Source organism: Lycorma delicatula, chromosome 2 (genome assembly GCF_047948215.1).
Source record: "Lycorma delicatula isolate Av1 chromosome 2, ASM4794821v1, whole genome shotgun sequence".
NCBI lineage: Eukaryota > Metazoa > Arthropoda > Insecta > Hemiptera > Fulgoridae > Lycorma > Lycorma delicatula.
In genome coordinates this window covers 131,039,145-131,051,892 of record NC_134456.1, presented here as the reverse complement: position 1 = coordinate 131,051,892, position 12,748 = coordinate 131,039,145, and the positions used below count along the sequence as shown (strand labels likewise).

General features: G+C 25.7%; 1 protein-coding gene across 1 annotated transcript in view; it reads right to left on the bottom strand.

Annotated features, from left to right (window-relative positions):
- Positions 1-5,595: 5,595 nt before the first annotated feature.
- pod1 (coronin) overlaps positions 5,596-12,748 on the bottom strand; it is an 80,581-nt gene continuing 73,428 nt past the window's right edge. The window contains exon 24 of the mRNA XM_075356260.1: positions 5,596-9,197. The gene's annotated coding sequence lies outside the window, so the exon portion shown is untranslated. The remainder of the gene's footprint in view (positions 9,198-12,748) is intronic.

Genomic DNA, 12,748 nt, shown 5'->3' with positions numbered 1-12,748 from the left:
GCTACAGGCAGTATGATTTTATGGGGTTTGGACATCTTAGCACTCCTATTGCAACAAGATAAGATGCTTCAACTGAATTTTTATCAGAATGGCTTGATTTACAAGTAGAAGCTAATTAATTTCTCAAGGTATGTAATTTTCTCTTAAAAATTCCAAGGGTTTGTTTTTATGATCCAGATGTTTGTTTAGTTTCCATGTGTTGAATTAATTTTAAAGGCTTCATGCTTTCATTGGAGGACCTAGAAGCAAACAACGCACTGTGGTTTTCAATCCAATGAGGTCATTTAAATGTCACTATACAACTTTGTTGTTATACTAATTGATTCACTGAATATAAAGGGCTAACTTCATTTTTTCATAAATTTATCCACTTTGCATAAGAATCTAATTGAAAAAAGACTGCACACTAGAAAACCAAAACCTCAACTATTATTATTTTTAATGAAACTACATTTTGAAAAACTTAAATAAAGGCACCAGATGCATGCTTTGCATTTAAAACTAAACTGATGTTCTGCAATTCCTTACACTTCTTTTGTACTGCTGAGAGCACGACGTGTTGTGTCAAATGTATCATATGCATATTCGAACATAATGCTTTCACAATGAAGATTACGCAAACAGACCAAATTACAAGGAGCACGTTCACATCAAGTTGGAACCAGTAAATTGCACATGTTTGTACACTTCATACATGCACGTTCATACCTACTCATATCAATGCAGCTAAATAGTTTTAACTAGGTTTCACTGGGTTGGAGTTGGGAGCGATCGTGAATTATTACTATATATTTTTTTTTACTTTTTGGTAAAGTATGCAGTTGTTAGAAAATTTATAAGCACCTTTTTATTAAAAAACTAGATTGAAATTAACTATACCATAGGCAGATGCAGACTAGATACAGCTACAAAAATAATATTTTATCAAAAGTTTCAAAATTCCACAAAATTTGAATCTGATATAATAAACATGATTTTCAATCTTGTTGATTTGAAAAACAATGGAGAATCTGTTTCTTAGTAACTACTCCTGTTTTTGGATCAGCAACCAAAAGTGAAAAACCTGCACTAAAATGAAACATAGGAAAACAAGATTTAGTTATTTTTTTTTATTGCATCTCATGATTGAAGTGTAATTGCATTTATTAGTTTAGATTACATTCAATAACCGTTAAATTCAAAATTTGTTGTTACACATATAAAAAAATTATTAAAACTATGTAACAACTTACTCAATGACTTACTGCAATGAATTAGAAATTCTTTATTACACTATCATAAAATTAAATGACATACTGCTCTAGATCAGATGATATTATTTACTTGAAATAGTATACATTAAAGAATTATATAGAAGTCAATACATTTTTTCTTCAGTGCAGATAAATCTTATTTATTTCTAGGTTTATCTTTTAATTTAATCAATTCTTTCTTTTTCAATTTATGTCTTCTTTAAGCAAATACAGAATAATTTTTTTAATGATTATGATAAAAGTTCAACCTTTTTAAGAGGTATGCGATTTATTAAATAACAGGTTTCACAATATGTAAAACTATACCAACTATGTAAAGAGAAGACTAATAAAGTCTACCACCAATGAGAATTGTTTAAATAGGATCTCCAGTCTGTGATTTAAAAAACTGCCCTTGAACATGACATTAGTAGTCCAGTTCTTAAAAATAATAAATTACATCCTTTTAAGCTAATGCATGTGCAAGAATTTCAAAGAAAGATTTTGACACCTCAGCACTGCAATATTATGATAGTCTAATTTCATCTAATTCAATATTTTTCTGATGGAACTACTTTTACATTACATGGTCGTATTAATAAACAAAACGGTTGACACTTTAGGAATAATAATCTGCAATAGATTATAAAGGCGAGCTCAGGATTCTCAAAAACTGAACATTTGGACAGGAATCACACTTTACCATATTGTAGGACACTTTTTTATTTTAGATAGCAATTTTTGAAGCATATTTAATGTGACATGTTAATCAACAAGAATCTACCAGCCACTTAGCAAAATATTAGATACTAGTAAATTAACTTATGGTTTCAGCAAGATGGAAAACTACTTCAGTATTCTCCACAAGTATATTTTTTTATTTTTTCCTGTTTAGCCTCTGGAAATTACTGTTCAGATAACTTCAGAGGATGATATGTATGAGTGTAAATGAAGTGTAGTCTTGTACAGTCTCAGTTCGACCATTCTTGAAATGTGTGGTTAATTGAAACCCAACTACCAAAGAATACAGGTATCTACAATCTAGTATTGAAATTCATATAAAAATATAAAACTTTACAACGACTTGAATGCTGGAACTCTCGACTTCTAAATCAGCTGATTTGGGAAGACATGTTCACCACTAGATCAACCTGGTGGGTTAAAGTATATTCAAAATTTGTCAATTTTAAATGATATATTTCCAGGTGATAAAGAAGTAATTAAGTGGCTGACTAGATTACAAAATTATCTCTACTGATTTACCTGAATAATGGTCTGAAATGTCACTGAGAGCACATATTGACCATAATTTACACCATAAGATAAGAATAAGTGTAGAATGTGTTGACATTCTAAACAGATATCACTTCAGATTAGTATGGTGAAATTTGCAGAAAAGAAAAACTTTGAGTATTATTGTAAAAAAGTGATCTAAAATATTTGTTGATTGCATATTTTTGAGATGAAAATATTTACATTACTTTATTAAACATTGAAATTAATTATTTTACTGTTCTACTCAACAGCAATACATCATTTAATTGTTTTAATAATACTGCAAATATTTGTATCTTTGACGCTTTGCCACGTTACTTAAATTAAATGTTTAATAATACTGGGGTGTTTAATAATAACGATGATATACAAAAAAACATTTTTTTAATGTTTCTATACGTAATAGCTTTCTCTGCATTGTATTTTTTTTTGCATAGATTACATGAAAGGTCTATTAACATTAATACAGTTGTATAACTAATGTTATGGGATGTCATATACTTACATTAAAACTTCTTAGCAGATGTTCTCCTTTTGTAGGCACCCTCAGGAACATCTCACATTAAAGTCCAACAGCATTAGCTAGCATTAACACTCCACTCCCTTTTTAATGATTTTCCAAAACTGAAAAATCTTGGAAAAATTCACAATGTTCAACACTTACTGTTCTAAAGTTTGTTCCCAAATCCAGATGTGAATGCAGGAAGTGGGCTTTTAATGACCCATTACATCCCATAGCTCTGTATGTATTTATCAGTTTATCTACAATATTCAGGTAATTTTGTTGAGTTATGGATACCCAGAGAAGTTCAGCGAGTATCTTTAAACGCTGTCCAAGCTGTATTGGTCAACACATTTCTTCTTTAAGTTTTGCATACTTTTATTGGGAATTTTTCTATATAACAATCCTTGACTATCCTTCTTCACAGCTTTTACAAAATCTTTTATTAATTCCAATTTGATATGAAAGGGCAGACATTTTTTTCTTTCTGGTTTAACTAGAGGTTTAAGAATGCTTCTTTTTCACAAGGAGTTAAGTTCTCACATTTATTTCACTGTTTTACTACATAACACTGATCCCTAGTTCAGCTGTCCCATTCACAAATAAAACACTCTTTTGTATATCCTAATTGCATACCTAACTAAAGTGCTACTACTTTTAAATCTCTCAACATTCCAACTGTGCTTTTTATAATTTACATTTTCAATAGCAATTCTCATAATAACATATGTTTCTTCCACAACAGATTGATATATAAGAATATTTATTACTATCGTGAAGCAGATCTGCTTTTGAGCTATACTTGGAGGAATTAAAAGACACCACTCCTCGGGTTCATGAACTTGCCTTAATTTTAAAAATAAGCTTATCAATATTTTTATAGTAAATTAGGTGAGTTCCTTCAGGAAAGTATTAAGAAAAGTCTTTCTGTTGGTTTCTATAGCCCAAGATTTCTATATTTTTTTAAAGTAAATTTCAACCTTGCAATCTTCAAGCCTAATGGAATCTTGAGAATCTTGCAATCTTCAGCTTGATTTTTTTTTAAGTTTAAATTTCTTACAAAGTCATTTAGTTTACCTGTGATATAAGATGTGGTTCACTGGATTGTAATTCAAAGTCTGAATCATGACTGTCTTCTTCATCACTGTTTTCATAAAACAAGTTTTCAGCAACCTTAGTAACTGGATTGGATTCACTGTGAGATAGAGATCTGATTGCAAACAGGAATGAAAGCTGGGAATATTTAAGACTTCTTAGAAATTCCAGATACACTAGTTACACATATAACAATCGGTTAAGTGATCTTTTGGTTTATGCCAAACCATCTCAAATGGCAAGGCCTTTTGTATGTCTTTTAGCCATCCTCTTAAGTTGACTGCACAGTTACTACATATTACATGAGAAGCCCATGTCTTAAACTGATTTTACAGTCAAAGTGTAATTTATAAGTTTTTTTAATTAAAGGGGTAAGGTTTTCTTATGTGATTTTATAGTGAATTCACCATATACATAACACCCCAAAAAATGTTCAAATCATTTACACACTTAGAAGGCATTTTGTGACTTCACTGCTCACTCACTTAACACAGTTACGCACTGACTAAAGGAATTACACTATTGAAATTGATAAGCTAACAAAATGCACAAGCTTTGTGTTGTTTTGAATTGCCAGACATGATGAATCTTGTTCATGTATGCTTCAACAGAAAGGTATGATGTCACGATAAGTGATGTTTGTGTTATGATCTAAGTAATTGTTTCATAGTTAACAACTGATTAATAGAGTTAAAAATGTATACTGAGTACATAAATATAAAGTAATCATAAAAAAAAAATGCCCATAATCATGAAACATATATCAACAATTTTCAAAATCTAAATTTTGGGAATTTTCAAAAATACAGATGATTGAAAAGTTCTGACTTAGATTCATTTTCAGAATTAAAAAAAAAAATTGCAAATACATTACTAAATTTAATCAGAAAATGAAATGGAAAAAAAAAGATTCCCACAGCATATTTTATCTTATTTTATTTCTTGCAAAATTGTTGTATTACTATAATTCTGGTTAATATCTCAAGAAAATAAGTTATAACAAAAAAAAATGTTCAACAGTATTTTCATGGTAAAATTTTATATGAAAATCATGTATCATAAAATTTATTTTGATATTTAAAAATTAGAATTTGATTAAAAAATTCCAGGTTAAAATTTCAAATTTTCAGTAAAATATTTTTTTGTAGCTATACACATGTGCATCAGCCTCTAAAGTATAGTCACAATCAGTTTTATAATATGAAGCTAGTTTTAGTCTTTTCAAATAATGAATATTAATTTGGACAGCACAAAATCAAAATGAAAACAAAAAAACCTAAGCCTGCTAATGTGAATTCTAATTAAACATAGTTTCATTTTTTTGTACAGAAGCATTCTCCCTCCATTTATGGATTCCACCACCTTAGGTGTTTATAAAAAAATGTACCTAAGCTCTCTTATTACAAATGTGTACCAAAAACTAAGTCATTAATTACGAAAGATTAAAAATCAGGAATAATAGTTATTTATTGTTATTGATATTACAAAACGTATTTCTCAATATCTTTATTATTTTATATAAGTATAAATATTTCATAAGTAGCAAATACATTATAATATTATAATAATGTAATAAAATTGTGACAAAAAATAATAATAATAATCACAAGTTACAGAATCATGTACATACATTCAAACAAACATACATGCATACAATCAAAAACTATAATAATAAAATACAATAAGTAATAAGTTCACTGATAAAATACATTTCAAAGCAATTTACCTAGATTTAAACATCATAAGTAATAAAACTTATGTAATAATGAAATTTAAAATTTACTTCAACTTTTTAAATGTGCTATGCGACTGTGAGATCTAATGTAAAAATAACTGTATAACATTTCACAATTAAAGTGTTAAAAGACTTTATTAATTACTATTGAGTTTAAGTTACTACAATAATTATCACAAAAAAATAATAAATAGCAATTTCAATTAAGAGATCATTTGGATCAACTGACTATGGCAAGAATACTAATTTCTATTACAAGTACGTATTGTATTGTCATGGATGCAAGTTAATTAAAATTAAATTTAAAAACTGTAAAGCAAAACAATTAATAATCATTTACATATAATCAACAAAAATTGATAAAATAAATGACTATACCCATTTGTGAACACAGTATAAAGTACCAAAGATGTATTTAAAGTGATGATAGTTTAAAAGATTCTTTGCTTACAAATCTACTGCTAGAAATCTTCAAATATTCACATAATTATTTACAAATAATGAACTGATGACATTTAACTGGCTACACCATTACAGATTATGCCTATTGAAATATTATTTTTGCATTTTTTTAGTATAACTGGGATTATTTAAAGCTTCCTTACATACTATTAGTAATGCATTCATTAAAAGCCCTGCACAGATCTACACTGAAGACATTGCAGCACAACACTGGAGAAATGTTTTAAACACTGTACTAAATCTTCATATTTGTTCACCATTAACTGTTATTATATAAAACATTTTATTAAAAAATATATATATATCTGCTTGATTAATCAATAAGTATCAGTAAATTAAAAAAACAAAATGGTAATTTAAAAAATAATACAATTAATACAAGAGATCAATCTAACATATAATAAAAAATAAATGCACCAAAATATTTCATCAATAGATAATTACCATCACTAAACTGTCCAAAAATTATTACTTATAAACAAAATGACAGAAACATGTTTTTCCTTAGAATTTCAGAAATAATGTCTGTTGAAATGTGGAAAAATAGTAGAATAATGAATTACAAGGCAGGAATGATTTCATCACTAAATAGTAAAGAAGCAATCTACAAAATAATGCAATTCAAATACAACAAAAGTCACATAACCAAGTTAAATTCACTTGCGGATAAAAACAAACTGTTACTTCTTTTCAATGATTACAAACCATTAGAGATCATGTAACCTGAGGTCATGATACCTGATCAATATTTCAAGAGTTACCAATTAGCTAACTGGTTATTTTCAAGAAGGGACTAATTAATTTGCCTTACAAAACACAAATAAATTTTTTTTTGTATTATCATCCTTTGCAAAAAATTAATTGCTGTCAGCCTATTAACCTTTATCTGGTTGGGTGTAAAGAGTGCCATCCATTATTCAGCATGTTTCACTTTATTTATTATTAAATTTATATAGAAAAGATTTAACTCTCCAACATTTTTCACAAAAAAAATCTGCATGTCTTCATGCAGAGGCCTGCTAACAGCATGCAAAAAATCTAAATGATTAGTTGACTTTTTCAGGCAGAATTCATTAACCAAAATTTCTAAACAAACGTTTTATAAAAATATAAATATATATATAAACTTTTAAAATAATACTTTTGAGCAGTTAGTTACATTTAGTTGTAATTAAGTCCACAAAACTATAATTTTTTTTTAGTACAGTTTTTATTTGCATTACAGCATTGTCAAGTTTTGAAAAACAAAGTATATATATATATATATTAAAGTGTGTATGTATACATACATATATACATACACACACACACTTTATTTTCAATGCATTCCAGTACTGGACAGCAGAATTTGCATGTACATTCATTACAAATTTAAAAATTTTTAAAACAAAAAACAACACTGACAAATTATAAAATGAATATGTTTTAATGTTATAAAATTCAACATCAACTGAAAATGCAGGATCTGCCCAAAATCGATTATTGGAAATTAATATAACTTATCTAATTACTGTGTTTTGGTAGTCTATATTTCATATAACATTAAATTTTATTAACACAGCGGTCAATATGTTGAAGAATTATTTGAATCTTCAAAAATAAAAAATATATATATTTAGAAACAAAATCACTTATAAAAACTATTATAAGTATTTAAAATTTTAGCTGTTAACTAAAGCAATATACTACTTATTTAAAAAATGAAGATAACTTGGTTAGCAATTATGTATATGACTTCAATTTGTTATATAAATAAAAAATGTAAGTAATTTAGTAATAAGTAATATTTAGTAATATTGTAAGTAATTGTAGTATTGTAAGTATGGTAAGTAATATTTAGTAATTCATCAAATCTGTAATTTAAAATTTTATGAAACTAAATACTGCACGAGTACTTAAAATCTATTCTTTTGCATTAATATACAAATTTTAATTGAGATAATCATAAAATCAATTCAAATGTGACTAGACAAAATGTAAATGAATTACAACATAAAAAACACATAAGAGTGAACAAATAAAGCAAAAATATAAAGGAATTTGAATGAACTTTTAAAATGAAAAAAATAAAACACATTACTAAGCATCATTCTACATTTGTAAGTAAACCTACTAATTTAAAATGCATTTTATCTGTTTTACTTTCATCAAAAAATATCCTTAGTCTATACAAGTAAAGACAAACAATAAAAAATAATAAATAACACTCAAAATTCTAGAATAAAAAAGAATATTACATCTATTAATTCATATTTACAAATCTTCTACTGGTTTTTTTAACCAGAAAATAAACCTTTCCACTTGTTTTATTTAAAAAACAGATTAAACAAGAACTCATGTTTCCAGTTATACAATCTACCATCATCCATTTATTTTACCAAAATTGGTAACAAAAGCATGGCATACGAGATATCCACCTCAGGTGCTAAAAAGAAAGTGCCAAAAATTTGGGATGAAATTTCATTAAAAAAAACAATTTTTTTTTATTTGATAACAAATACCTTCAATTTAAAACAAAATTATCACGTATCAAATTTTTTGTTATACAGCTGTAGTTTACAGAATGAATAAAAAAATCTCTGCTTTTAGCAGAGATTTTATGAAAATGAATCGCAACTTTTTATATGTTATCTATCAAACAGTTTAGACATAATTATTGAAAAATTAAAACATATATCCCATTAAAAAAATTCTAAAATTACATTAAAAAAATTAATATTTTTCCATTGTATATATACAAAAAAAAATTATTTCTTATCATTCCATTTCAATTCATCACAGGAACTTACACATTTTACCAACACACTAATGAGCATGTTCTCTTCACATACTGCTGATATATGGTCAATATGTTTTATTAAATATGATGCCATTTGACTGAATAAATCATTTGGTGCTGTAAAATATTTTATCAAAAAATAACTTTAATGTAACAATTAATATCAAATATATTTTATTACTATATTATACATAATTTTTTTTTTTAGATTAAAAACATAAATAAGACATTCTGGTTAAACAAGATTTCAAATAAACCTAATTTAATAAGTAGTAAATTCCACATTCAGAAGATGGCAAGGTAGGCTAAAATTTGCCTCAAATATATAAACAATTGTAGTCTAAACTATAACATATAAACAAGCATTCATTCAATGATCTTTACATATACATTATGTAACTAAAATACAAGATCTAGGCAAATTATACTCATTTAAAAAAAAAACACTATCATTGAAAACTATAACATCACTGACAATGAAAATTTAGCTTTTTTTTTTATAAAAACTAAAATGCATAAATACTCCACCAACAACACACTCAAAGCCGTTCCTAAAGTAATAAGAATTGAGCTTATTTTTTTATTATAATTAACAAAATAATACTGATTTGTTTAAATTTTATTTAGACATTAACAGCCATTATTATTTATTATTGTCGACTCATACATAAGATTAAGAATAAAAAACTTTAAAAAAAGCAATAACTTTTATTTGTTTAACAAAATTACTGTCTAAAAAACCAAATGAGTTGAAAAGTCAAATAAATAAAACAATGCTTTACAATATTCCAATAACAGCACATTTTGAAATCATAAAGTTTTTTTTAATCATTTAATAATATGAAGAGCATATCATTGCTATAATATCAGTAATAACCTTCCATCTGTAAAAGTTGTTCAATATTTTTTAAAAGAATGTGCAAGTAAATAACTATTTATACAGATAAATTTTATTTTATCCAAAAAAGTAAATAAAAATATTTTATAATTTTTGAGTAAATAAATTTGATTGTGGTATAATATCACACATTTTAAATGCATTTAATATATGTGATAACACACTCTTTAACAATGGAGAATCAAATTTGACATCTTAACTGTTGTAAGTGGATGGTAGAGTACCATTTCTATACTTAAATAATATTTTAAAAAATTCCTAATTTGTTATTTTATATCTTTCATTATAGCTAAAGGTATTTTTATCTGAAATATAAAGTTCCTTTTTTTAATTTTCTAGACAAAAAAAAAATCTTATTTATTTTGACACTAAATCTTTCTTCCAGTTGTTTAACATTAATGGCCAAACTAATTATTTGCATATTTAGAGTTCATCATAGTTAAGTGGCTAGAAGAAAAAATGGTTTCCATTGTTAATGTTATAAAAATATAAATTTTTTGCTATCTATTAAATCTTTATATGTTTACCTATTAGATGAAATTTGTTGAATTTGAAAATAAATTGTAAAACTTTTATATACTAGACCTGAAGTAACAGATGTACTAATCCAAAAATAACAATTTTGGTGCTTGAGTTAGCATATTTTTAAATATTCAGCAATTTTTAATAATATACATATTTTGAATTACCAAAGAAATAATATCTTATCTTACCAAAGGGAGAAAAATAATGTTTATTTTTTAAACTAACATTTAAAAAAAATTTGTTTTATTAATAAAATGATAACTTATACTGGAAATATGCAATTTTGTAAAATTTCAAAAACTTGGTCTGTAAAAAATTGTTTTACGTTTAAAATGGCATACCATTATCAATGTAATACTTCTACAACATATTAAGCATATAAAAACGCTAACAAATAAACTGTCACAAGTTATTGATTTTTACGGTTAAAATGACTTTAAAGGTGAAGATGTTTTGAAACTTTTAAGCAGCATAATCAAATGTTTGTATATAAATACACAATAATTTTTTCATAAATGGCAATTGCACAGTTAAAGTAAATGGTAAATATTCAAAAGAATTGATTAATTTGATTTTTAAAGCTGCAAGCCAGAGTATGAAATACCATACGTGTTGAGTTAAAGACTAAAATCATAAATTAATTTTACATACAAATGGGAAAATAAAAAATAATAATTTTTATATACAATCCTAGAAATACTGAAATGGGATTTGCAGGACTTATGTATTAAAAGACAATAGTTATTCACAGGTCAAGCACAAAAAGAAGATTTCCTAAACATCCAGTTAAATCTTAAAAATCTCCCTAAGCTAATGATGTGATGCCATGAACATGAGAACCAAAATTTAATTCTCAGCTATTATGATAAAAAAAATTTAAATCATTATTAATGGTGACATAAATGACTTCCAGTTCTTACAGCCTGATTAATTATTAAAAACTGGCTTTTCTATTATCATAAATACAAAAAAAATATTTTTTTTATATCTTGTGTTACAGTCAAAATTAATAACTTATACAATAACGTAATTCAGTAAATCTTGTAACAAAGTGGTGGTAAAATGAGGAAAATATACTTCAAAGAAAAGATCTTTTTCAATTTCTCATAACATGATAACGTGTAGGGAATCCAAAAAATTTAATATTAACAGTGTTAAAAAGTGATATTAACATTTTATTTTTTTTCAAAATAAAACATCAAATAATTTTAGGGGGAGAAATTTATGTGAGGGCAAAATTTCTAAAAGAAAATGTCATTTTATATAGAAAAAGACACAATTTTCATTTCCCTAATGTGAAAAAGCGCTATCCTGTGAAATATTTCCTATTACAGCAGCAAGTACCCATATAAAGATTTAAACTACTATATCCTAATTTAAAGTTCACCTTTACAACCACCTCAAATCAGATAGAATAAATTATACATTTTTGTTTTAATATTCACTTCTTGCTTCAGTATCAAATTTTCAGATACTATTAAAATCACTCGCAGAAAAAAATTTAACTTTATTTTTCATTATAAAAATTCAGGTAGTGACATATAGAATTGGACCATCACACCAGGATTAAACAGGATACTAAAACTATAATTTTAGAAAATTCTGAGTAATTATGATTATGATTACTTTAAAAGATTCAACAATTCTCCTGCCCGTGACAGTTTGCAAAAGTTACCAAAAGAATTATATTTCAGATAAAACAATCCCAACTAATCTTGTTATCAAAATTATCAACAAAATTTTAAAAAGCCAAATTTGTTTTTTATCTTTTATGTTTTCATTTAAGATTTTTTTTTTTAATAAGGAAGGAAATTTTTTAATGAAAACGTAATGATAAATTTATTAATATCAAGAAAATATTAATTAACAACTACTTGGTTATATGTAAGTGGAATTTTTTTTTACATTGCTTTGGAGTTTAAACCATAATAAAAATATATTTAATTCTGATGATATTAAAATAAAATGCTCAGCTTGCCACAAGTGAAATTTTTTATTTTACTGCCAATTTCTAGAATGAATCACATCATTTTATAGTCACATTAAAAAAACAGTCTGAATAAATTATTTTATGCATTATTTTCTCACAAGTCATACAGATAAAATATTACAGTATTATGAAAATACATATGTAATATAAATACTAAATCTTTAGAGCACATCACATAATAAAAAAAGAGCATTCATTTATTGGAATTTTTTGAAAATATCTAATTTTATAAAGTAAGATTATTACGTAGTAAAA